This window comes from Harmonia axyridis, chromosome 1, assembly GCF_914767665.1.
Source record: "Harmonia axyridis chromosome 1, icHarAxyr1.1, whole genome shotgun sequence".
Taxonomy (NCBI): Eukaryota; Metazoa; Arthropoda; class Insecta; order Coleoptera; family Coccinellidae; genus Harmonia; species Harmonia axyridis.
In genome coordinates, this window is record NC_059501.1 from 2,503,835 (window position 1) to 2,530,001 (window position 26,167).

General features: G+C 39.7%; 1 protein-coding gene across 2 annotated transcripts in view; it reads right to left on the reverse strand.

The window, feature by feature from the left end:
- LOC123671604 (poly(rC)-binding protein 3) overlaps positions 1-26,167 on the reverse strand; it is a 154,309-nt gene that overhangs the window by 84,711 nt on the left and 43,431 nt on the right. For both annotated transcript variants that reach the window (XM_045605569.1, XM_045605563.1), the window contains exon 2: positions 19,752-19,812. The gene's annotated coding sequence lies outside the window, so the exon portion shown is untranslated. The remainder of the gene's footprint in view (positions 1-19,751; positions 19,813-26,167) is intronic.

Genomic DNA, 26,167 nt, shown 5'->3' on the forward strand with positions numbered 1-26,167 from the left:
TTCTCGTCATTCTGTCCACGTGATTCCAAGCATTGTCCATCGCTGGCCATTACATTCTCCCATCTTTCGAGTGGCGTACAAATCTCGCGTTGAAAAAACTAGTCATCTTTTGGAGCGATCCACGAATCGATTCAGTTTTTTAATTCTTCATAAAACCGGAAGTGCTGGACAGCCAGGCCGTGTGCCATTGATCGAAACAAGTGGGAGTCTAAGGAAGCAACGTCTAGATAACACAGTGGGTGAGATGAGACTTTCCATTTCAATGTTTCCTGGTATGTCTTAACCACTGTCCCATTATTGGATCGAGCATTGTTATGCTGTGAAATCACTTTATTATGTCTCTCGATGTATTGCGGCCGTTTGTCTTTCAATGCTCAGCTGAAACGCATAAATTGCGTTCGATAACAATCACCTGTAATTGTTTCAGTTGGTTTTAACAACTCATAATACACTACGCCGAGCTGGTCCTACCAAATACTGAGCATGACCTTGGAACCGTGAATATTTGGTTTGACCGTCGACGTGGAAGCATGGCCTGGATATCCCCATGATTTTCTGCGCTTGGGATTATAGTAATGAACCTATTTTTCGTCTCCAGTCACGATGCGATGCAGAAGTCCCTTCTGTCTTTGCCTTGCAAGCAGAAAATAAACGCCGTTCAACATCTCTCGGACTCAACTCGCACATCACCCAATTTTCTTGTTTCTGAATCATTCCTACGATTTTCAGGCGTTTTGAAATGGCTTGTACTGCTAATGATCCTGCCAATTCCTGTTGCGTTTGACATTAGTCTTGATCTAGTAATGCCCCCAATTCTGCATCTTGGAAAACCTTCTATCTTCCACAGTCATGCTGGTATTCGACTCCAAAATCACCGTTCTTGAAGCGTTGAAACCACACCATAGGTATTTGAGAGCATTCGATTAGCCTCAGCCGCAGATTTCTTCATTGAGCAGAAAATTAAAACCTCCCGCAAATTACGAGAATTTGGCTCATAAGCTGACATAACTTTATGATGCAAACATGGCGCTATGATTACATATACAAAAACTTATTGTATGGAATCTACGAGTTGTATACCTAATATTTATTCCTTTCAAAGTAGTAGTAAATAATATCTTTCATGAATAAAATTTTCCTGGATGGTTGCTTACTGAAAAGATGCCATTGTTTGCGAAATTGTTAGAGGCCTTATTTGATTTATAACCGTCTGTAATTTCACTAAACCTCGGTGAGCTACCGGTAGCTAGCGAGCAATTGGCTGGCTACCACTGATATAGGTACATGCAAAATTTGCGAATGCTATCGTTGCACTCTCGATATATGACAACCCCATGTCCAAAAATTATTCTCTATGGTCGTTTCACTTCCCACGTCACCGAAAAACTTCTTTCACTTCACCTACTCCTATAATTAACAACCCTAACGAACCACACGATAACAACCTTCGCAATGATCGAAACTAACTCAAACCTCCCACCCTTACTCTCTATCTCTCACCCCGCGTATACTCCCCATTCCTACACAACAGAAAAATGAAAGACGAAATATCACGGCATCAAATTGGCCCGCCGACGGAATCCAACTCGCCCGAATCGTAAATTAACGCCGACGCTCGGCGTCGCGTGAAAGCCCCATTCAAAGCGTCCCTTTATCATCCCCGCCAACTGTACAGGTATCGGAAGGGGGGGGGGGAAGAACCCCTTTCAGGCGATCTCTGATCAAAAGATTTTTTTTTCGTCCCGTGGGCTCGTTCGCAACTGTCTATTGAAATTGATATTTTAAAAGACACACGGGGTAGGGAATGCGACGCCCGACGTCCCGACGACATGCTTTCAGGGTTTACCGGGGCTCCGTAAGCCCCGAAGAGCTACGACGGAACCCTGAGCGTTTTCTGTATGTTGGCTATTAGGTACTTTTGTGAATAATGGAATATGGTTATCTCCTTTGGGAGGAGAAGCAGCATCCCCTGGATCTTGATCGGGATGGAGCCTTATCGAATATGCACACCTTATTGTAGTAGGAGGAAATGGTGATAAGAGAGGATTATATTTGAACCACTAGTGGATTCAGATGAGGTAGTTGAAATTTGGACGCATGGGACTTGCTCAGAGTTTCATAATGTATGTATCAGAAGATTTGGCAAAAATTTCTTTATACAACTTGAAAAAAAGTTAGGAATTCATAATTCAATACTAAGCCCATGTGATCCTTAGCACATCATGCTGAGGACATAAATGTCAGAATCAATCACGTACATGAGTCTCTATGATCGAACCCAATCATCAGAGTAGGTACCAAGGTACTGTCGCTCTAATACACACTTTCGATATGGCTCGCACTGGTTTCACTTCGACTTAGATCCTGCATAGTAAGTTAGTTCAACTGTGTTCGTTATAATGAACAGGGTGATAGTATTATTTCTTACATTACAAACTTTAGATAATTTAACATGTATATTTTCGAAACATTTTTGATTGAAGGTTTTATAAAAACAAAATTTTCATTTCGAATTCAATGTAACACTAGCGCAGCTGAGGAGAATTTTGGCTCTGCAATTATGCTATTCGGAAAAGGTATAGAATATTCAAAGTCACTTGAACTAGTCTATTAAAACGCTTGGCCAGATGTCCCTTTGATGTGGATACTGCGATCCGCTGAATACCGGGATTTATTTTAAAGTATTGTAAGGCAATAAATTATTTGGCCCCAAAGGAATTTCTGCAAACTTATAGACAACCCTTGTATAATCAAAATATTCTGGCTTCCTCCAAGTGACTTTGTATATACCACACCAATCAATTGAAATATCTGGCTTCAAAATTTCCGATTGAGTAACAGTAATTATTTATCAAACCTCGATCTATGACATCATCATTCACGTGTTTGATTTATCGGAGTTATGACTCTTGGTAAATGTAATTATTCATTCATTTATGTTTCAGTGTAGAAAGAGATGCTGACTGCTAGCTGTGGTAATAGATCTCGTCGTGTTGGGTAGGCTGATCCACCTGCAATTTTCGATCGAGAGAAGAATAAAAAATACCAACATTTGTAGCTGTGGCACAGAACTGTCGATATCTCGAAAACTAAGACACTTTTACTTAATTCAAATTTGGATATTCTGATCGGGCATTACTTAAGTTGTCATCATACGCCCGCTTGACGTCGTTTTACGGGACACCCTGTATATATTTCTTTGAGATAGAAATATACAAAAAAATTAACAATTTCAAACAACAAAGCATGTGTAGATGTAAGTAGTAGCAGAAAAAATGTAAACGGAGCATTATACATTTCAACGTAAGATACAAGAGCACAGATAAAAACCATAGCAAAAACTCAGTCTCCCCGTATAGGTGCAGTGACAGGTTTGTGTATTTGTTTACAGAATAAGCTGACATATTTATATTGAAGAGCGCTCTCTTCATCCAAAACAAAATCATCTCCATCCTTTCTCTTCGCCAACGGTTGATGACTTTATAATTAAATCTGAAAACAAAATAGAAAAGAACCAGAAAGGAGTATTAAATGTTAGTTTCTATTATATTGATTTGAAGTTAGCGACTCATTCTAAAAAGAATCAAAAACTGAATGGATAGCTTGGAAACAACCATGAAATTTATAAATTGGACAAGTATTCACCAAGTGGTCAATGGTTTCTTCTGCACCACACTCACATAATGGACTATTAATAGAATGCCATTTGAAGAGGGTACTATTACAACGACCATGACCAGTCCTAAGTCGATTTAAAAAACACCAAATTTTTCTAGGGATATTGTAACCCAGAACTCTTTCTGAAGGATCTTCGATTAGACTTTTTGTTGAAAACATTACAAGAACTCCATTTCAGACGCCAAATTTCCTCGTCCCTTCCATTAAATTGAAGGAAGGTATTAATCCATAAAGGTCTGCGTGGCTTTAATCTGTAATCTAGTAAGACACAATAAAAAGAATCTGACGAACAATCACGACAAGTTCAGTACGCATTTCGGCTGTTCCAACTTGTGTAGCCGAAGCTTAAAACCCAACTGCGTCTCTCGTTGTAAATAAACGACAATCTCCTGCAAACGATGCATCAAAGTCGCCTTCAACAACCTACAGTCCTTTCATCTCTGCTTCATCACCTCAGCCACAACAGAGCCTACGACGTTAACACAAAAAGACCACAAAGCAATCTTAATGCACGACAATTCTCGCTATTAATCTACCTTGTTCCCCGAGTTGTTGAACATGATTCGGCGAGACGTGGTGGAAATCGATCTGCTGCACGTTTTCCAGGGAAAACGGACCGTCGGAAAAATCAGAACGGACGGTATGCGCGTTCCGTGAAAATTGAAAATTCGCCGGGTTGTACGTGATCTCGGAAAATTCGTACGTACCTGACGGTGGAAAGTTTGAATGCCGTCGGAAAACTCTGGCAGTTTTCCGCGGAGTTGATCGGTTTCGGTTTGTTGTTTGCTATGTCGGATTTCGGAAGTGATAATGAGCTAACTTTTGGAGGGTGGGCGGTGCGAGAAATATGCCAGTTATGGACGGTTGTTGGCTCAATTTTGACCGGGGTTGATTTGGGAACGGTGGAAGTTATGAGGTGTTGTTAGATTTTAAATTTAGATTTTAGAGGCGTTTCATTGCTACGAGACCTTATGGACTATTGTGCCCCCAGGAGAGCTTTTCTCGCCATTAGTCTTCTTAGTCTACAGCTCGCCCTCCAGGTCTAGAATTCTAATGAACTCCAGTATCTGGAATGGCTTCAGGGAGGTAACTTCTTCAGTTTTCAAGTCTATTGATGAAGCATTTTTTGCATTGGCTTGTATTGGCAGGGATATCTGAGTCTAGGTGATTAGGATTTTCTTCCTGCAGGATCTGTACTCTTCGTTTTCTGCTAGACTCATTCTCATGAGGTGCCTACTTTTTGAAATAATCCAGCTCTTCTCCTGAATCTCTTTCTATGTCTGCAGTTACATTTACTTATACCAAACAAAGGTTTTTAGCCAATAAAGGAGTTTGTGATCTTTTTCTGGATGAGGTGGTGTTGAAGAACACCGAACAACAGACGATCTATAACATATTCGCACCTTCAAAAGTAAATTGTTACCAAACAGAAATATCCAATATCCAAATAAACTAACTAACAAAGAAACAGCAAAACAGCAGCTGTTTAAATTTCAAATTTTATTGGTGAAACAGATAGTATAGCAAGAAGTGAATGATTGAATTTTGAGAAAAAAATTGTGAAGTTTTCTCAAATGAACGATTTTTGTAACGTTGTAACGTTTATTGTAAGTTTTTTGAATTTTACAACAAACCAGCTGTTCGAGGAGTTCCAAAGTCGATGTTTAGTTGTTGTTAAAATGCCTAGAGCACGTGTACGAGGAATTTATCGCCAGCTAAGTCGAATTATTGATCTACATGAGGCAGGGTTGTCATTTCGAGAAATCGCTAACCGTACGAACAGAAATCCAACTTCTGTTATGAGATGTTGTCAAGCGTGGTTTGATAATGCCCAAAAACACAAATGAAGTTCAAGATCGACGTCTAAGACTTAGTACCATTAGAGACCGATTTGCGACAACTCGATCTTTGACTGATGAGTGGTTAGGAGAACAAGGCCATCCTGTAACTAACTAACTCAGCAGTGCAAAATGTAGTTCGTGAGCAGTGCTCATCACTACGCCACATTCACATTATTGCTAGGAGTTGAGACGACATATAGCGTCAGCCGCGAATGCTGACAAAGGGCCAAAATTATTCCGGAATGCACAGAAATCGGCCATTCTGAGATCCGGGGACTCCTGTAACTGTACGAATGGTTTACCGCCGGATAAGGTCTTTTGAAATTCAGCATTATCGACCTCATCTTGTGATACCTCTGACGGTTGAGCATCGCCGGCAACGATTACAGTGGTGCAGAGAACGTCAACATTGGAATGTGGAATGGCATCAGGTCGTCTTTTCTAATGAATCTCAATTCTTCTTGGGTGCACATGATGGCCGAAGAAGAGTTAGGCGATATCGGGGAGAAAGGCGTGAACCTCAGTTTGATGTTGAGCGTCATGTACACGGACAGTAGGTTTTATGATATGGTGTGATATTGCACATGCAAGTCTTGTAGTATTTATTCGAGGTAACATGACAGCGCTGCGTTACCTTTAAGAAATAGTGGAGCCATATGCTCTCCCTCACCTTAATCGGTTCAAGAATCCTATATCTCAGCAAGATAATGCCCGACCTCATGTTGTCAGGGTTAGTTTAAACTTTTTCGAAGCGACCCATGTGAATCTTTGGCCATGGACCAAAGCCCATAGAGTATGTTTGGGACATCGTGGGTAAAAGGCTTGGAAATTTATCCCAGCCCCCACGGACTTTGGCAGCTCTGAGCATGAAGGATAGGTAGCTTCTTTCAAGAAGAAATAGATCATCTTATTGCATCAATGCCAAGACGTGTTGGGAAGTGTATAGATTATCACGGTGGACAAACACATTATTAACAAATTTATAAAAAAAAAATTGTAAACCTTTAATTTTTTCTCCAAATTTCAATCATTTACTCTATCGATGTTTAACAAAAAAAAAAATTGAAATTGAAATAGCTACTTCTGGGTGTTGCAGTTTCTTTGTCAGTTAGTATACAAATCTTGTCTGATAAATTTCGTTTTTCATTTCACAAAACCAAAAATACTGTACAAGCAAACTTGCATCTATTGAGAAAAATATTAGTCATCAAAAAACACGTCCATTATTTTTCAACAATCGAGTTTTCCACCCTTACTCTCCCCAACCTTTGGTCCATTCCTCTCGCTCGAGATCCCAATTACACGTTCCTCACTTTACGTAGCCTATCCACAGTTAAAACACCTTTACGTAACGACGCCAGCGTAATGAAATTTTTCGCCGTTTTAATTATGGCAAAACGATCGTGAAAAAACCCTTCGCTACCATCTTTTCAGCGTTAATAATGAAAAAAACCTTCCTGATTTTGTCATGGCAATTCGCAGGGATGGGACTCAGGCTTCGTTAGAGGCGGAGAGTGTAAGAGGGATCTTCTCGAGCATCCCGGGATTCAAAAGAACAATTCGGATGTCCAATGAGTGTAAAACTGACATCTCAAGACGTTTTTCCGGGGTAGGGGTTGTAATTTTCGAGCGTTAATTAAGGGAAGAAGAGGCTTCCTAGGTGTTGAACTAGCGTGGGTTGGGAAAAATTAATAGGGACAGATAAGAGGGCTGTTTGGCTGGGTGTGATTCGACCTTTTGTTATTGCTAAGGGATTCATTGAAAAGTTTTAGGAAGCTTAAATTTAATGCAGGAGGATTTGAAAAGAAATTACATACTCTTTAAAGTAAAGGGTGTTTTTTTTAGAGCTATAGAACTTTAAATTGACATGAATTTCATTTATCCGCAAGATAATCTTGTGGCATTACATTTTAAATATGATTTCTGGCATATGACCTCCACGGCAGGCTCAGATGTGGTCCAATCTGGACGTTCAATTTTCGATGACTTTTTTCAACATTTGTGGCCGTATATCGGCAACAACACGGCGAATATTGTCTTCCAAATGGTTAAGGGTTTGTGGCTTATCCTCATAGACCAATGACTTTACATAGCCCCACAGAAAGTAGTCTAGCGGTGTTAAATCACAAGATCTTGGAGGCCAATTCACAGGTCCAAAACGTGAAATTAGGCGGTCACCAAACGTGTCTTTCAATAAATCGATTGTGGCACGAGCTGTGTGACATGTTGCGCCGTCTTGGTGGAACCACAGCTCCTAGACATCATGGTTGTTTAATTCAGGAATGAAAAAGTTAGTAATCATGGCTCTATACCGATCATCATTGACTGTAATGTTCTGGCCATCATCGTTTTTGAAGAAGTATGGACCAATGCTTCCACCAGCCCATAAAGCGCACCAAACAGTCAGTTTTTCTGGATGTAACAATGTTTCGACATACACTTGAGGATAAGCTTCACTCCAAATGCGGCAATTTCGTTTGTTGACGTAGCCATTCAACCAGATGTGCGCTTCATCGCTAAACAAATAAAATGGACGTAGTACGCGATACGTATTCCGCACAGAACCATTATTTTCGTTATAAAATTGCACTATTTGCAAGCGTTGTTCAGGCGTGAGTCTATTCATGATGAATTGCCAAACCAAACTGACAATAAATTAATTGACAGCTGTTAAATCGCTCGCCATCTTGAACAGTAATGCCTCGAAAAAAAAAACACCCGTTACAATAATAAAATATTTTCATTTGCATGTTAATAAATTCCATAAATAAATTCATTATGAATGAGAATCCCTCAACTATAAATAACCTTTTTATTGACCTCCACTCGTCGAAATCAACCGGCAGGTCCATATTTCCATATTTCAATTTCTCTAATCGTACAACTCGATATTTCTTCAATAAAACCCGTGGACCCGTAATTTCAAAAGAATAAATGACGAACCATAAAATTTCACGGCCTCCATAAACATGACCGTTTTGATTCCGCGCCCCTAAAAATGTCGCAGGCCAAAATTACGGTCCAAACACCCCCTCATCACCCCCTCTTCATCATACCCCGTTAATTGAATTTTGAGCAGAACGTACGCCGACAGGGAAAACTAGAAGGCCGTGCACTCCCGGCATAATCAAGAATAACCCCCACCCCCCGGGGGTAGGTAAAAGGGGTGGAAGGGGGTAGGTTGAATCCAGGGAATCGAACGTGAGATATCCTCCCGCTAATTGGATTAGGCGGGAAAGCGGAGTGAAAATTGTGGAAATTCGTGAAAATCCACCCCCTCCAACCCCCTCTCGTTTCATTCAAAGGTTCATCCCTATCGTCCGTCAGGAGGAAATCCACTCCTTCGGTAAATTGGAGACTGAGACGGGGTTTTCCGATCATTCCGATGTATACAAGCTACTTTTCGAGTGATTGGGAATTCGTTACGGCTATTGGCGAACTTTGGTATCAATTTGCACCTGATCAACGACTGGATCCGGTTTGGATTTCCGGGACAGGGACGGTCGCAGGGGAATTTCCTACTCAATCACGAATGAGAAGGTTTGAATGACGTGATTTAATCAGTATATTTGATGTTTCAAAGTGATTTTGTTCATTAATATACTTACTGACGAAGAAACTGCAACACCCAGAAGGAGCTGTTTAAATTTTAATATTTTTTTTTTGTGAAACATAGATAATATAGCAAGGAGTGAATGATTGAAATTTGTAAAAAAAAGAGTTGGATTATTTCATGCCAACAATTTTTGTTACGTACTTGAATATTGTAGTCGTTTTGCAAGTTTTTTAAATTTTACAACAAACCAGCTGTTCGAGGAGATCCAAAGTCGATGTTTAGTTGTTGTTAAAATGCCTAGAGCACGTCTTGCTAAGTGAATTTGAAAGATGTCGAATTATTGGTCTACGGGAGGCGGGGTTGTCATTTCGAGAAATCGCTAACTTAACGAACAGAAATCCAACTACTTTTGAGAGATGTTGTCAAGCGTGGTTTGATAATGCCCAAAATCAAAGAAGAGTAGGCACCGGACGTCGAAGGGGTACAAATGAAGATCAAGATCGACGTCTTAGACTTATTGCCATTAGAGACCTGTTTGCGACAACTCGATCTTTGGCTGATTAGTGGTTAGGAGAACAAGGCCTTCCTATAACGGTTTACCGCCGGATAAGGTCTTCTGGACAGCAGCATTATCGACCCCATCTTGTGTTACCTCTGACGGTTAAGCATCGCCGGAAACGGTGCAGAGAACGTCAACATTGGAATATGGAATGGCATCATGGGAAGTGAGCCACGGACAGCCAAACCACGCTGAGATCCCTGAAATCGTGTTGCCAGGGGTCTCTGCTGACTTGGGAGTGCCGTAACACCATAAAGCAACTGATTAACAAGGTTAACACCTGCTGGACCTGAGCCTTTCTGTGGGCTAGGAAAAGACCAACTTAAAGCTGCGGTCCAGCTATGGGAGTTAAACAGCAGGACAATACACTGGACTAACACTCCTAGACTTGTTCAGGCAAAGAAATTCGTGAAGATTTCACCTACCTACGCCAAAAAGCTCCTGAAGCTGTCGCGAGCCGAGCTTCGGGTGATGGTGGGACTGCTGACGGGGCACTGTCGGTACAAACATCATTTGTACCGTATGGGAAAGTCAGCAGACGAGATTTGCAGGCTCTGTGGATCGGAAGCAGAAACAGCTGAACACTTGATATGCAAGTGTCCAGAACTGGCTGGCCTAAGAACCATTCAGATGGGTAAGCCGGTCCTAGATACCAGAGAGGTAACGGCCAATGCCCCTAAGGAGGTTGTCAGTTTTATTAACGTCATTGACGACCTCCCAGGGTTTCTATAAATGAGTAGGGTAGAGAACAAAAGATCTACATGGTCGTAGTTCCCGGAAGGCTTACCAAACCAAAACGACCCCAGTTCAAATAATAATAATAATAACCGGCTCGAGAATCCAATATTTCAGCAAGATAAAGCCCGACCTCATGTTGCCAGAGTTAGTTTAAACTTTTTCGAACCGACCAATGTGAATTTTTTGCCATGGCCCATAGCATGTTTGGTTAACATGGGAAGAAGGCTTAAAAATTCATCCTAGCCACCACGGACTTCAGCGTCTCTGAGACATGAAATACAAGAAGCGTGGGATAGTATCCCTCAAGAAGAAATAGACCATCTTATTGCATCAATGCCGGGACGTGTAGGAGAGTGTTAAGATAATCGCGGTGGACAATCACATTATAAACAAATTTATAAGAAAAAATTGTGAACCCCTCATTTTTTTCTCCAAATTCAATCATTTTCTTCTTCCTATACCATCTATGTTTTACCAAAAATAATTTTAAATTTGAACAGCTCTTTCTGGGTGTTACAGTTTATTAATCAGTTAGTATATATAGATACTTCGAATGTTAAGAAACCGAAACCGATCAAAATTGGCACCGGTTCAAACCAACTAACAACCATTTTCCAGATCGAGAAATTACCTCGGTCAAAGCAAGAAGAAGGAAGAGGAGGCCTAGAGACCACGTTATGAACTCAGATGCGTAATAAACCGAATTCTAGTGAAAACATTTGGCATTTAACAATAACTAGTTTGAAATGTTTATAGTGGCTGGGCTACCATATGTTTTTAATATAATAATAATAAACGCCATTTGAGGATTTTATTCCATGGAATGTTGACAAACGCAGCGAAGCGGAACACTGGCTTCCAGATAATTCGAAAGCGAAGGTATTGTTGTTTTTTCTCCTTGTGATATACCTTGTGATTTTATCTTTCTTTCAATGAGGATAATAAGGAATTCTGTTATTACTAGTTGGGCTGCCATGTGTTTCTTATACAGGCGGTTGAGTAAAGGCGGTTTGGAGATTTTTATTGCGGAATTGTTGACAAACGCGGCGGAGCGGAACAACATTATATTGTTTCTAAGAATCAAGGATAGAATATGAAAAAAAAGTGTCCAGCAAACTGGGCCGAATTGCCGTCTCTCAAATAGAGGCGCCTGAAACGGTCGCTTCACCGTTTCACCCCTAACGCCTATTCTGCGCATATGAGACATTGATTACGAATCAAATCCCCAGTCACCAACTAACGAGCATTTTCTAGATCGGGAAGTTACCTCGGTCAAAGCAGGAAGAAGGAAGTGAAAGCCTAGAGACAACGTTATGACGTCTTGTCACGATTATCCGGAACATGCCGTCAACAACCCCACTCCCCCTGGTAAGTTTCAACGCCTCGTCAACCAGACCGAATCTGGATCTATTGTAACGCTCCCCTCTCCGAACGAGAAAAAAAATTCAATCCCGCCGTCGTTGACAGTAGTCGCCGATAAAAATCGTTCATTTCCTCTCTCGCCGTTCCGCGGCATAATTCTTTTCCCATTTTAATTCTGGACGGCGTCTGGGAAAATCAGGGGCGGTTGCTGCAGGTGGGGCTCTATTTGACGATGTTGTTCCTTCGGAAATTAAGAGTTGATTTTTATTGGAACCTTCGAGACTTGTTAAATACACGGTGAAGTGGAATTTAAGCAACAATGAAGAGGAAAAAAAAATGAAGGAATATTTAGTTCACCACTTTCGATTGATATCCTGGAAGCAAATGACAAAAATAAACAAAATCATTTTTAAACAGATTTACTCATTCGTGCTAGCTGTAGATAAACTTTTCTACCACTAACTACACCTTTTTCAATTGTAATTCAGAAAACGTGAAATGTATGTAATTCAGAAAAGCAAATTGAATTTCAGTAGATGGAAATTGTAATTCAGAATTACATAGTTACATGTATATCTGAATGAATTTAAATGGTTAGCCACATCTTTTTTTATTATTATTACTGAATCATTGTCGTCGTGGGTTTTTAACCAAGCTATTCATACAAACCAAGGAGGCCGTAGATACTATTAATGAAGCCAACTACATCTTTAGGAGCCTTGCCTGTTACTTCGTGAGTATTCTGGGCTGACTTTTCCATATGAGTGGTTCTTAGACCAGTCAACCCCGGACAGTTTTGCACACTATGTGTTCGGATGTTTCTACAGAGTCTGCAGATCTCATCTGCAGACCTACTCATGCGGTACAAAAGGTATTTGCACTGACACTATCCTGTCAGCAGTCCCACTATTACCCAAAGCTCAGCTTGAGGTAGCGTCAAGAGTTTTTTGGTAGAGGTCGGTGAAAGCACCATAAATTTCTTTGCCTAAGTAAAACCAGGAGTGTTTCTGCAGAGGAATTTTCTATTGCTCCACTTCCATTGTTAGACCACTGCCATATGACTTTTCCAATTAACAGAAGGGCTCAGGACCATCAGGCATTGACCTTGATGCCCTTTTTGCAAGTTCATCGGCTTTTTCGTTTCCTTCAATACCACAATGTCCCGGTACCAAAGTACAGTTACTTTATTGCCTGTGGCCAATTGCTTCATGGTATTACGGTACTCCCATGTCAGTAGATACCCCTGACAATATGATTTCAGGGATCTTAGCGTGGCTTGGCTGTCTGTAGTGATGTAAATATGCACCCCTTTGTGGTTTCTTCAGTTATTATTATTGTTTTATTAGGCAAAAATAAACTTTTTCTTCTTCTTCGTTTAAGACACTCTTGGACGCAAGTATATACAGCTAGTGTCTCGGATTGCAAGATAGAGGGCTCCTTACCCAGGGATCTAGTGATCCTGGTTTTAGATCCATATATTCCAATAATAGCTGTGTTAGGTCGTGGTAGATCCATGCTTCCTGGTATAGATATGTGAGAGTACCACAAATTTATTTGCCTCAGTAAGACCAGGAGTGTTTCTCTAGAAAGGTATTCTATTCTTCAACTCCCATTGTTGGACCGTTGACTTATATTGGTCATTACCAGACCCACATAAAGACTTAAGTCCAAAAGGTGTTAACTTTGATCGGCTTTTTGTTACCTTCAATACCACCATGCCCCGGTGGTCATATCTATGTAATACCTGTGTTGCATATTGTACTGGCACCTCACATTCGCTACAGTTCTGAATTAGTTATTACATTATCTGAAATAGAATTGATAGCTTCGGAAATACAATTTTTTTCTTCTGAAAGACAATTTACTTCTTGAATTTCTCTCAGTATTCACAAATGAGACTGATTTTGATGAAACAAGTCAACAATTTCTAGACGTTGTTGAATATTTCCATTATTGAATTACATAACCTATTGAATACGAATGACATAAGAAATGTCAAAGAATAATTCACAGTGTGATAACCTTTTCCAATTGTATAATTCCTTTTGGAATTTCTTTATCTATATTCTCGCGAAATGAGAATCTATTAACCAACTTCAATAAAGTAGACAAGTAATTTTGTAGCCCGGAGCACAAAAAATTTTCCATGCCCCTGCTGAAAAAGCATCAATAGCAACATGACCTCCATGACCACCACAAAAAAAGCACCTGCTCCAATGATAATACAAAACTTATTGCTTCCAATGGAGAATTTTGCAATCATGCGCAAAAAAAAATAAATTCTAGTGGAAATATTTGGCATTTAACAGTAACTAGTTTGGAATGTTCATATTGGCTGGGCTTTCATGTGTTATTTTCTATTGCAGAGAATGTTGACAAATACAGTGGAGCGGAAACTCTTATATGAGGATAATAAGGAATTCTGTTAATACTGGTTGAGCTGCCATGTGTTTCTTATACAGACGGTCGAATAGAGGCGGTTTGGAGATTTTTATTGCGGGGAATGTTGACAAACGCAGCGGAGTGGAACAACCTTGTGTTGTTTTTAAGAATCAAGGATGAAATATGAAAAAAAAGCGTCCAGCAAAGTGGGCTGAATTGCCGCCCCTCAAATTGAGGTGCCTGAAACGATCGCTTCACTGTATCACCCCCCAACGCCTATTCCGCGCATATGAGACATTAATACGAATCAAATCCCCCAGTTACCAACTTCAATAAAAAAAAAAACACAACCCGCCTCTGCTCGAAATCAATAGGACCCCCAATAAATTCGCGTGAAAAAACTCTCGGAAAAATGTTCTTATCTGGAAACGGGCGCGGAATCGTAACGGTTCGAGTCCGTTAAAGTTTAAATAACTGGCGTAGATCGCCGCCGAGACGCCTCATTGGGGGCAGCATCGGTGAAAATGGAAATTTCGGAGACGCAATCAGCCGGAGTGCAGCTTCACGGAGTTTTGACGTGTTCCGGAGGGATCTGTCATTCCGCGTTCAGACGCCAATTATGATTTATTGGTATGTTGCCGGTGGTGGGGAGGGGCGGATGTTCAATTAGGGTGATCGACTAGTTTTAGCTATTTTTGTGCGCTAGTTCCCAGGACAGATTAATAAATAATAATTCATCAAATAAAGGGTGTTTTTTTAGGGCTGTAGAACTTTAAATTGTAATAAAACAACGATGGATTATTCGATCGACATGAATTTTATTTATCCGCAAGATAATCTTGTGGCATTACATTTTAAATATGATTTCTGGCATATGACCGCCACGGCTGGCTCGGATGTAGTCCAATCTGGACGTCCAAGTTTCGATGACTTTTTCCAATATTTGTGGCCGTATATCGGCAATAACACGGCGAATGTTGTCTTCCAAATAGTCCAGGGTTTGTGGCTTATCCGCATAGACCAATGACTTTACATAGCCCCACAGAAAGTAGTCTAGCGGTGTTAAATCACAAGATCTTGGAGGCCAATTCACAGGTCCAAAACGTGTCTTTCAATAAATCGATTGTGGCACGAGCTGTGTGACATGTTGTGCCGTCTTGTTGGAGCCACAGCTCCTGGACATCATGGTTGTTCAATTCAGGAATGAAAAAGTTAGTAATCATGGCTCTATACCGATCACCATTGACTGTGACGTTCTGGCCATCATCGTTTTTGAAGAAGTACGAACCAATGATTCCACCAGCCCATAAAGTGCACCAAACAGTCAGTTTTTCTAGAGGTAACGGTGTTTCGACATACATTTGAGAATTAGCTTCACTCCAAATAGGGCAGTTTTGTTTGTTGACATAGCCATTCAACCAGAAGTGCGCTTCATCGCTAAAATGGACATAGTGCGCGATACGTTTTCCGCACAGAACCATTATTTTCGAAATGAAATTACACTTTTTGCAAGCGTTGTTCAGGCGTGAGTCAATTCATGATGAATTGCCAAACCAAATTGAGAATTAATCACTTGACAGCTGTTAAATCGGTCGCCATCTTGAAAAGTAATGTCAACTTAATATTAAATACCTCGAAAAAAAACACCCATTACAATCGGAAAATCAAGTATCGTGCAGTGATTGAATTTTAAGTTTTGAAAGGTTCAATAGCAAAATATATTTATATGCGAGATTGGGTATATGATTTTTTTTTTTTTTTTACTCTTATTGAATTATATATTCATTATTCAACTGCTTTTGAGCAATTAATAGTATCTATTAACAAACAGCCGTGAGTTATAATAACTCACTACTATAACTCACTGTAGTAAATCGGAAAATATGGATCTGTGCTTCTATACTTCTCTGCTTCTATTCGATTGGCCGAAAGGGAACATTCCATTATTGTTATTGAGGGGAGGTATGTCCGAGGGAATGTCACTCTTGACGTTTTCAAATTAAGTTGATATCTAATTATGTTTTGCTGAAAACGATTAATTCAGATAGTGAAGATGAAATATTATATAGGTATACATTTCCAAAAGACAAACAGTTAATGTTACCATATAGAATTAATTGCCGAAAAAATATAAAGGAGTTTGAAAAAATTTTCAAGATTGGTATAGCAGTAAGATCATTAAGTTTACATCGTTAACAGGGAAAATTTTTTGGTATATTTTAATGCATTTTTATAGGTAACTATTGAGGTTTTTCAATGAAGTTCAATGTCTGTACTCAATACTGGATTCGAGCTAGCCGAATCTAGTTCGATTGTTATTGGTGGCCCTAGGTTTCCATCTCTCTTGTACGGGATCGAGCACATTATATGTTTATTTCCCATTCCTTCTGTCTATATTCTAAGTCTGTATTTTTTTCTTAGTATTTATTGATATAGTCGTAGATGAAGTATAGTATTCAACTTGCGGTAATGGTCATAACTCACTTGATGAATTACAGCACTCGCCTGCGGCTCGTGCTGCAAACATCATCTGCGTAAGTTATGACCTACATTACCGCTCGTTGAATAATATACTATTATGAACGAATGTTTGAAAGTGTAAAACGACTCTTCGCTATCAATTAGTACAGTAGAGCGATGGGTTTCTGGATTTGAACGTACTCGTACAAGCCTTGAAGACGATCCAAGTCAAGGACGTCGAAAAACAGTAATAACAACAGTTATCCTGAAAAAAATACAAGATAACGTATTGGAAAATCGTCGAATGAATGGAACAGATGTAGCATTAGCCCCATGCTTCTCATTAATAATAATAATAATAATAATATTTCTTTATTTCCTTAAGACAGAGTACACTGTATAGAAAACGTCAAAATGAATATGCATATAATAATAATACGAAAAAAGAAAGAAATTAGTAACAGAAACAGAAAATTGTATCTACAAAAGATTCAAATTCCTTAAACAAAAGAGTAATCCAAGTATTCGCTGACACTATAAAAACAGTTCATCAACAATAATTCCTTAATTTCATTCTTAAATTTTCTGTACTCCAAAACTTTCAGTCTCTCCGGAAGATGATTAAACAATCTGATACCATAGTAGGTTGGCGAGTGCTGAAATTTTGTTGTTCTATGTTTTGGAATACAGAGAATATCTTTATGTCTTGTATCGTAATCATGGTAATCAGAGCATTTTTTCAGCAACCTTGAGTTCTTTTTGATATGCAATAAACAACTTAACATGAAAACGCAGGGAAAACTCAACAATCTGTTGGAAATGAAGTAGGGTCTACAGGACTCCACTGGTGAAAGGCCGAAAATGAGCCGCATGATTTTTTTCTGTGCGATGAATGCACGATGACTCGAGGAGGATCCTCCCCATAACACGATGTTGTAGTTAAGGTGAGAGTAGGCCAAAGAATAATAGACGCAAATTAGAGATTCCTCCGAAAGGACTTGCTTGAGACGTCTAATTGCGAAAAATGCACTACTCAATCTCGAACATACTGAGTCAACGTGGTTCCTCCAACTCAGGACACCGTCAACCTGCAGTCCAAGAAACCTCACACATTCGGAACACTTCAACTCACCCGACGGAAGCTCCAAGATTAACTGGCGACCCATATCCCGCGACTGAAAGTACAAAAGATCGGTTTTATTGACATTCAGAATTATCGAGTTACGAAAACACCAATCAGTGAAACAGCGCACTAAAAGTTCACACCTGGCTGTGAGTTCAATCAGACTTGATGCGGAAATTATAAAGGATGTATCGTCAGCAAACAAAACTATCTTGATATGGGCCAACATTGCTGAATACATCATGACGTGAAGAGGAAGATCATTGACAAACAGAATGAATAATAGAGGTCCCAATACAGAACCCTGCGGGACCCCCAATTCAACTGGATATCTGGAAGATCCTGTTGTCCTATGCGGACATAGAAATACCTACTATTCAAAAAATCTTTGACCCACTCAAGAAAAACACCCCTGAATCCAAGGCTGTATAACTTAGCCAGAATGAACTCAAAATTAAGGCAGTCAAATGCTCTTGATTCATCGAAAAAGAGCCCTGCAACATAGGATCCGCCATCAAGGCAGTCGTAAACAAAACTAAGTAAATCACAAGCAGCTGTATTGGTCGATCGGTTGAGTCGGAAGCCGTGTTGGCTTTCAGTAATTAATGAAAACCTATTCAAATAATCCAACATTCTATTGAATACCAATTTCTCTATGACTTTCGATAAAGTGCTCAAAAGAGATATGGGACGATAATTTGAAATGTCGTCAACAGCATTCTTCTTGTGTACGGGGATAACCTTCGCGATTTTCAAGACACTAGGAAATTTACCCGAAGTGATCGACAAGTTAATCAGGTGGGCGAGATGCTCCGAGATCTGAGGTGAAAGAACTTTCAAAACTTTAATCGAAATCATATCGAATCCGCAGCTATTTTTATTCTTAAAGTTATTTATAACGGCATAAACTTCATCGGCAACCACCGGAAAAAAAAAGAAATTTCGAGCTGATAGTGGCTCAGTTGTACAGGAGCCAGACAAACTATCTTGAAAATGCTGACTCAAACTCGAAGAACAAATATTCGAAAAATATTCACCGAAAATATCAGCTACCTCTCGTTCATCACAATAAATTCTCCCGTTTACATTTAAATTGATGCTACTATGGCAGCTCTTGCTGGCAGTCTCCTTCCGAACAAGATTCCATATTGTTTTAACATTGTGTAGTGTTAGCAATATTTTGACGGAAGTTTAAGGTTTCAGAAAGCTGTGTGTAATATGAGACTCATTGGAATGCAACTTTCTCATTAACATTTAGAACCTTTTCGAAAGACTAAAGTGAATTTTGTCATCGACTCATCACTATGGATAAGACTTGGATCTAACACCATGATTCTGAATCAAAAGAGGCTAAAGAGTGATGTGAGCCGAGTTCGTGTCCAGAAATCGGCCAAGAAGGTGTTAGCCTCAGTTTTTTGGGATGCGAAAGGAATTTTGTTTTTGGATCGCTTGGAAACTGGCAAAACAATAAATTTTGAATATCATTGTAACGTTTTAGACGAGCTGAAGGAAAAAATTCGTGAAAAAAGATCCGATTTGCAGAAGAAAAAAATTCTTTTTTATAAGGACAATGCTCCGTGTAAAAAAACATTTTGACAATGGCTAAAATCCATTAATTGAAATTTGAATTGTTAGAGCATTTTTCATCAAATGATGAGGTCATAAAATAACATCTGAAGAAGCGTTCTATGCAACCCTTCCAGATTTTCACTTCAGGGATGGAATTCATAAATTGAAATCTCGTTGGAACAAGTGTATTGATGTTCATGGAGACTATAACGGCTAATAATGTGTATTTCAAACCATAAAACTGTTTTTTCGATTCCATATAATTTGTTGAAGTACCTAATGCAGTAGATGAAAGTCCTTTTTTGCAGTGCATGATATACGATAAAAGAGCGAAAATGTAAGGATCAAAAAGCAGAAAATTGATCCTTACTTACACCAACAGTCTTTCCTTTCTTATATAGTTCTTGGATTATCATCTAAGATTCTGATGAGAGATCATTCTCTTCATTCTATAACACCATGATTTATGAATTTCCAACTTACGTATATTTCTATTAGAAGTAGAACGCTGATGATCAGGTTGTAGTTTCAATCAGGATGTTTTCTGAAACAAATAACTACAATTAGCATTTTCAAATCAAAACACAGAACTAAATCACTACAATTTAGCTTTTCCAACATAATGAAGGTCATGTTTTACAGGTATAATAATAATAATAATAACATTTCTTTACCCAACAGGAATATCCCAATTACAGGTATGAAGCAATCGAAAATTTGAACCGAAGATGCTGGACACTCTGATTCGCTTTGGTCTGCACGATACTCTTGAGTCAAAAAGAGAGTCAGCTGAGTGGAAAATAATCGAAAGCTACCCAACTCTCAAACATTGCTGTTTTGAGGGGAGCTTCCAACTAGCATTAGCACCCTAATAAAATCACACGTGAGTACGAATACGAACAATCCATTCACCCCAAATCACCGAATATTTCTCGGAAAAACATTGCCTCATCTACATTCATTAACAATGTTATTCATTCATAACCACAAAAACAACCCTTCCGAACCAGCCAACCACCACTAAACCTCTAATAAACACCCATCAATCTCCCTCCACAACCCCAAACACACCATCAGTAGAGAGATAAAAATCCCCAACCTCACAATGCCCTCTCTCATAAGCCGAAATATTCAGTTAGCGCATATCTGGTCAAAGCCTGCTACTCTTTCCGATCGATATTCCAGGTATTCACTATTCAAACATAAAGGAGGGGGGGCGGCGGTCAGGGTTTCCTATATGCATCATGTGATGGACGGTAGGAGTGTGTGTGGATGTCGAGTCAAATATTGACCTCGGGTCCATACGGCGTTGCAGCATCAGTGCAGGAAAATTGGATTCGATATTCTGTTTGACTGATTAGATAGATTCGGGACATTCCTGCGGTGAGCTGGTATACGCTAGGGGATGTACGGGGTCAGACAAGAGGGAGAAGGGGCTGTTGATGAAGAACGACCTTTGAGCATTCAAATTAGTTTGTGAAGGGTGTTTTTTTCAGAGCTATAGAAATTTAAATTGCAGTAAAACAACGATGGATTATTCGATTGACATGAATTTTATTTATCCGCAAGATAATCTAGTGGCATTACATTTTAAATATGATTTCTGGCATATGACCGCCACGGCTGGCTCGGATGTAGTCCAATCTGGACGTCCAATTTTCGATGACTTTTTCCAACATTTGTGGCCGTATATCGGCAATAACACGGCGAATGTTGTCTTCCAAATGGTCAAGGGTTTGTGCCATTCAAGAATGTTACTTGAGAGTTTCTTCGTTGAGACAACGGTTTGCAACCGCTCGCCTCCTTCAAAATCAGCTTAAGCAAACTCATGGGGTGCAAATTAGCACTCAGAAAATAAGAAATCGCCTCAAAGAATATAATTTAAGGCCTCGTGTCGCGGCAAGAGGCCCAGCTCTTACCCCAGCCCATCGAAGGGCGCGTTTGGATTTTGCGGGAGAGCATTTCCATTGGGAAGAGACTGATTGGGAAAGAGTTCTCTTCACAGATGAGTCTAGATTCTGCCTTTACCATTATGATCGACGTTCACATGAAAGATATGCTCAGTGCAATTTCCTGAATAATGGTTTCGGGGGAGAATCGATTATGGTATGGGGTGGAAAATCTTTGACTGCTCGCACAGTCCTAGTGGTCGTTGATAATGGAGCTATGAATGCTGATAGGTATATAAGGAACATTCTTGAAGAGCAAGTAGTGCCATTTGACCCATACATTGGTGAAAATTTCATTTTTATGGACGATACTGCCAGACCCCCATCTTGCGCGCATCGTTCAGGAGTACCTTGAAGAAGTTGAAGTCTCTCGAATGGAATGGCCAGCAAGAAGTCCAGATCTCAATCCGATTAAGCAGGTTTGGGACAACCTCAATAGAAGGCTGAGATGTTCAGAAAATCATCCAGCTACTCTTAATGACTTAGGAATCCAACTCAGAGAAATCTGGGAAGGATTAGATCAGAATATTTTAAGATCACTCATTTTGAGTATGAACCGTCGTTGCCGAGCTGTAATTAACGCAAGGGGTGGAAATACCAAATATTAAATCACTTATCAGCATTCCAGTATTTTGAAAATTGTTCATTTCTCTTCTTTCACATAAGATTCGGTGTAATCCTGAATTTTTCTGCCATTTAATGTGTCTTGTTTCGTTCAAAACCTTCCCGAGAGAACATAAAAAATAAGTTATAAAGTCAATGTAGAGTTAACTTTCATTAAAATTGAGATTTTCAGAATGTGCGTTAATTTTTTTGCGCAGTGTAATTCCAAATATGGTGATGCATAATTCATATCATTTTGATGACATATTGACAAAATAAACACCAATGTTATTGATAATAATCCACAGCCAAATATTTACTCTCCGCACTAAATGCTGCAAGCAGTTACTTCCCACACTCTCCCACAAAAATGTAATTCTGTAGCTCCATACCCAGCATAAAATATTTCGCCGACAGCAATCCCTTACCAGATTACCAACGTGTTTTCCAGTCAACAACTACTACCCTCCGAGTGTGAGATAGTTTCATGCATATTCATCAGCGCGATTAAGCACCAACCACACGAAGGCACGCTTCCCCATTCACTTACATAGCACCACAGCGTTTTGAACGAAATATATACATATTTATCCCGTCCTTGAGTGAATTTAAATCTGGCAGATATCCCCTTAGAAGTTTCGGACTTTTAAATCTGGGTCATAAGCCGAAAGTTCCAAAGGCCCAAATTACGTCGTTAGGGAGGGGGGGAATGTTAAGGAATAAGGAAGGCCGAAAAGGAAGACGACAGAGTGTTGTTGCAGAATTGCTTATGGTTAGGGAGGTTCATTATGTGGTGATTTTAGGTGAGGGGAGAGTTTGAAATGGTTTTTTGATGGGTGGTTTAAAATAATATTAATTTTACATTGAAATCAAGCGATGAGTAATTAAATTATATTAGTAAGGTTAAAAATTCTTCAACTTGCTATACTTAATTGGTTCAATTTTTAGATGCAACCACACTGTGTCGGAGTTTTTCTGATCTGATGCAAGAAAATAAAAAAAACGGTTTTCAGGAAATTTGAAATAGAAATTTGGGAAAAAAATACCTTCTGAAATCCAAGGTTTGGCAACTTTTGCTCTCCTAGTGTCATCGGTTGTTTCACGTCTTTTGGCGCGCCTGAAGTTTGTTTTCTGATATATTGAGGTATTTATGTCAATATACATATTTTGAGTAAATATGAAACGTTGATCCACTATGGGACATAAGAAGTGCGTTCTTTGTGGAGAAACTCGCGAATTGAGTGAAATATGTTTTTATTTCCGCACGCTTCATGTCAAATTCAACAGTTCATGTTAGGGAGAAAATTTACTTACTGAAAACTACATAAATGATCCCTCTATCTATGTTAACTACTCTTAAGGTGAACCTATAGCACTTGACTTTTACTATTTCATTTCTGTGATTGCATCACAACCAAAGAAAAAAATTACTCGATATCGACACAAAATGACCTGAATCTCCTCGAGTACTCATCCGATTGTGATGAAATTTTGCACTGATGATCACAGTCTTTGAACAGAGAGTTGTGTCAAATTTCATTTCTGTACTTGTATCACAACCAAAGAAAAAAATTACTCGATATCGACACAAAATGACCTGAATCTCCTCGAGTACTCTTCCGATTGTGATGAAATTTTGCAGTGAGGATCACAGTCCTTGAACGGAGAATTGTGCCGAATTTTATTTCTGTGGTTGCATCACAACCATAGAAAAAAATTACTCGATTTTGACACAAAATGACCTGAATCTCCTCGAGTACTCTTCCGATTGTGATGAAATTATTCCTTATTATTATTTTTTTTTTGATAGGAAGTAGGGGGCAAATAAAATCACGCTCCAATTTCAATTTTTCCCAACATTTCCGTGCTCCATTTCACTACAACCAAATTTCCCTCGACGATACTCATAATTCATAAATCTGCCCATAGTCCAGCCAGTTCCACACGTCAAACTGACGCAACTCGCTGTCACCTGTCACCCGTCACTCAATTGCTACCAACAAAAAAAAAAGTAACGTCATATTCTCCACCCCCCTCCTCTTTTCAACCCACCCAACCAATAGCGTACCGCCAAACGAGCCGCAGCAATCTGTTATTCCTCTCGATACAACAACAGAGCCCCGTCTCGGGCAAAATTTGAGTTACGTCTAAACGAGAGCAGGGCCGTAAATTCGGGGCTTTTTCGGCCCGTCTCGATTAATCGGGAAATAAGCGGGGAGACCAGGTGGGCGACACCTCTGGTGGACGTCGCGAGGCGGCATTACGTACGCGCGCCGCGGCGGCGGCGGCGGCGGCGGCGTCGGATCCGCAAAATTGTCAATTTAAATTAATGATTTACGGCCCAGCCGCAAAGTTAATCGTTTCGTAATGAATGATTCAATGGCGTCGGAGGGGGTTCTTTGTGCAAAGGGTAGGGGGTGGTTGGAGGGAGGTTGACGTGTATGAAATTCGGGCCTTAGTTTACGAGAGAGCTGTCGCTTTTGATGGGGATTGAGGACCTCTTGTGGAGGAATGGGAAGATGGCGGCTTGCGGTGTTGTCGAGTCGTGGGTTTTGTTGAGTGAAACGGAAAAATTTCACTGAGTCAGGACTTAAATTAAAAAATACAATAATAATAATGGATAAGGCCCCAAATAAGAGCGACCGTAAACAGTTAAGATTGTCCAATTGGAAGCACTAAAGGTTTAAAGTTAACTATAGAGAAACTTGCTGTCATTCAGGGCGAGTAGCGATACACTTGTTAGTCGGTATCGCATAACCCAAGGAACTGAAAACAGAGGGAATTTCTTTGAAAGCCAACAGTATAATCAAGGCTACATGTGCACTATTCTTTATAAAGGGTGTTTTTTTAGAGCTATAGAACTTTAAATTGCAATAAAACAACGATGGATCATTCGATTGATATGAATTTTATTTATCCGCAAAATGATCTTGTGGCATTATATTTCAAATATGATTTCTGGCATATGACCGCCACGGCTGGCTCGGATGTAGTCCAATCTGGACGTCCAATTTTCGATGACTTTTTCCAACATTTGTAGCCGTACATCGGCAATAACACGGCGAATGTTGTCTTCCAAATGGTCAAGGGTTTGTGGCTTATCCGCATAGACCAATGACTTTACATAGCCCCACAGAAAGTAGTCTAGCGGTGTTAAATCACAAGATGTTGGAGGCCAATTCTAAGGTCCAAAACGTGAAATTAGGCGGTCACCAAACGTGTCTTTCAATAAATCGATTGTGGCACGAGCTGTGTGACATGTTGCGCCGTCTTGTTGGAACCAAAGCTCCTGGACATCATGGTTGTTCAATTCAGGAATGAAAAAGTTAGTAATCATGGCTCTATACCGATCACCATTGACTGTAACGTTCTGGCCATCATCGTTTTTGAAGAAGTACGGACCAATGATTCCACCAGCCCATAAAGCGCACCAAACAGTCAGTTTTTCTGGATGTAACGGTGTTTCGACATACACTTGAGGATTAGCTTCACCCCAAATGCGGCAGTTTTGTTTGTTGGCGTTGCCATCCAATCAGAAGTGCGCTTCATCGCTAAACAAAATTCGCTTATGAAAATCAGGAACAACGGCAATCTCATTTTTGCACTATTCGTAAGCGTTGTTCAGGCGTGAGTCTATTCATGATGAATTGGCAAACCAAACTGAGAATAAATCACTTGACAGCTGTCAAATCAGTTGCCATCTTGAACAGTAATGCCAATTTAAAGTTATATACCTCGAAAAAAAACACCCGTTATAACCATATAACAAGTCTCGAAGTTCAGTTTTTCTGGATGTAACGGTGTTTCGACATACACTTGAGGATTAGCTTCACTCCAAATGCGGTAGTTTTGTTTGTTGACGTAGCCATTCAACCAAAAGTGCGCTTCATCGCTAAACAAAATAAAATAGACGTAGTGCGCGATACGTATTCCGCACAGAACCATTATTTTTGAAATAAAATTGCACTATTCGTAAGCGTTGTTCAGGCGTGAGTCTATTCATGATGAATTGCCAAACCAAACTGAGAATAAATCACTTGACAGCTGTCAAATCAGTTGCCATCTTGAACAGTAATGCCAATTTAAAGTTATATACCTCGAAAAAAAACACCCGTTATAACCATATAACAAGTCTCGAAGTTCAGTTTTTCTGGATGTAACGGTGTTTCGACATACACTTGAGGATTAGTTTCACTCCAAATGCGGTAGTTTTGTTTGTTGACGTAGCCAATCAACCAAAAGTGCGCTTCATCGCTAAACAAAATAAAATAGACGTAGTGCGCGATACGTATTCCGCACAGAACCATTATTTTCGAAATAAAATTGCACTATTTGCAAGCGTTGTTC